Below are 2632 nucleotides of genomic sequence, written 5' to 3' on the forward strand. Positions count from 1 at the left end.
AGAACATCATTTGGTCCGGCTTCTCCATAGTTGAGTAGGTCGTGGCCGTTGGTCCGTTTGATCGTGGCCGTTGGTCCGGGTGATCCTTACACATTTGCCACGAGTCAATACCGTTCTGCCATATTGTGCTGCCAATCGTATGGATGTCAGACCGTATGACCAACCTTATCCTTTTAAGGGTTATTCTTTATTGGCCAAAGTCATAGATAGCCCCCTAAACTTTTTCACATATTCCTCGTGGCCATCTAAACTGACGTTTGTTTCAATTTGATACCTAAATCATTCCGAATTTGTACCACTTACATACTTTTTGCTGACATGGCAAAATGTGTGTTATGCACACAAGTGAGGCACGTGAAAGGGCGTTATTTAGCCCCCGCTCCCTCCAAAAAAAAAACTTGTTTCTTCTTCATTGTGCATCTCCTTACCGCCACTCCACTACCATTCCACCACCGCCATGGCCGATGTCACCACCATCCTTAGCTCATTTACCCTTCTTATCGATCTCCATCCATTCACCTTCTCCACAACACGTCATTTTTCCTCCAGATCTGTCGCCACCACCGGCACTGCTCCTTCCCCTTCTTTCTCTGGTCATCATCTTCTCCACACCACCTCATTTTCCTCCATATCTATCTCCTTAGCCTTTCAAACGTACAACCACAACCATATTTTTTTCCGACAAAGTTCAATCCCAAGGTGTGCCTATAATCTAACAATAGTGAATCACCATAAAGCAAAATTGATCGGCAAAAAGAAATTAGATCTAATAAATTTTCGACGTAACTCCATTTCTTCAGGCGAATTCGATAGGAATTCACTGATTTTTTTCTGGCGAGACTCCATTCATGTTCCTTGTATCAATGAAAAATTGAATTTCTTCTTCTTCTTCTTCTTCTTCTTCTTCTTCTTCTTCTTCTTCTTCTTCTTCTTCTTCTTCTTCTTCTTCTTCTTCTTCTTCTTCTTCTTCTTCTTCTTCTTCTTCTTCTTCTTCGTTTGCTTCACAGCTCACGCCACCGCTGCCACAAGATCATGCTGGCGATTTTTATGGGGGACGTAACAGTGGCTCCACAGATGCGCTCAAGTTCTTTGGCCCTCACACCAGCTTTGCTGCATTTTTACCGCATCTTGTTCATCATTTTATGTTTCAAGTTCTTTTCAATTTTATTTTTGCTTATCCTTGTTGTTTTTTGAGAAAATACTCAAAATACCTCCCAACATTTGACCAAATTCCCAACTACACACCTAACCTTTGCGGGGGGTCCTATTACCCCCCTGGACAAATTTTTTCAGTAGCAAATGGCCCTTTTTTGCTGATGTGGCAGTCCAATCTGCCAACCCCCAAATATTAAATGGAGGTTGTCCACACGTGCCACGTGTTTAATTTTGCCCCATTTTATAATTAATTTCCCCCCTTCCTCCATCCATCTACTCTTCTTCAAAAAAAAAAAAAATCTCTCAATTTTCCATACTCCATTTTTAGTAAGGATCCGAAAACCCATACCTAATTCTCATTCATCTTCATCAACATTATCATCATCATCATCATCATCATCATCTTCATTAGGAGTTGAAAAAAAAAATGACACCAACTTCCTCAAATCTAATCCAAACAAACCCAAATGTGAAAGGAAGCTTCCTAACACCAAATAGAACAAAGTTCATCCATTAATTTGATCAAACAATCAAGAATTTGGTGTTCTCATAGCTTTCTCCAAATTCCTAGCAATGGAGTTTAATTTTCTCCCCAAATCAACTCAAAGAATTAGTGCTTAAACAACTCCAACCAAGCAACAAGTAGCAACTCCAAACAAGCAACTTCCAATCAGATTTTCTTTAACAAGATTGGATTTTTCAACCTTGTTTTTTTTTTTCCAGATTTTTCCTTTTTTTTCCTTCAGATTTTCGTTTATGGTGGAAAGTTGTTCTTTAACAAGTTGTTCGGAATCGTATGTGGATTTTCTTCAGTTCAGATTTTCGTTTATAATGGATATTATTTTGACCAAAAAAAATGGAGATGGATATAGGGTGAAGAAGAAGATGAAGTAGCCTAAAAATGGAGGGAGTTCAAATTTTATCTACGTGGCATCATATGTGGCAGCTTAGTTGGCGTCCAAAACACGTCAGATGCAGATTTTTGAAGGCCGTCACGCGCCACTGGGCGGTGTATTCACGCTCTCTGCCACATCAGCAAAAAAGGGTCATTTTGCTACTGAAAAAATTTGTCCGGGGGGGGGGGGGGGGTAATAGGACCCCCTCAAAGGCTAGGTGTGTAGTTGAGATTTTGGTCAAACGTTGGGGGGGTATTTTGAGTATTTTCTCTTGTTTTTCGGGGTGTTAACTCTCTTTGTCGTGAAATTTTGATCATGTTCGATTGCTGACGAATTTCCAGTGCAAAGTTTTGATCTTTGTGTTAAATTTTGATTTTTTTGCTCAAAAATGGATTTTTTTGTGTGTCTTATTAGTTCTTGAGGATGTCCTCTAGGAATATTCATGAAATTGGATTATACAAAGTAGATTTGTTTGGGCACTACACAAAAATGATATACACAAATTGATTTGTATAGGATGAGTGAGCTTGAGTGGATACTAATGATTTACATACCGGTGGAAATTACTCCAGCGAGCTTTC

This window comes from Lycium barbarum, chromosome 9 (assembly GCF_019175385.1).
Source record: "Lycium barbarum isolate Lr01 chromosome 9, ASM1917538v2, whole genome shotgun sequence".
NCBI lineage: Eukaryota > Viridiplantae > Streptophyta > Magnoliopsida > Solanales > Solanaceae > Lycium > Lycium barbarum.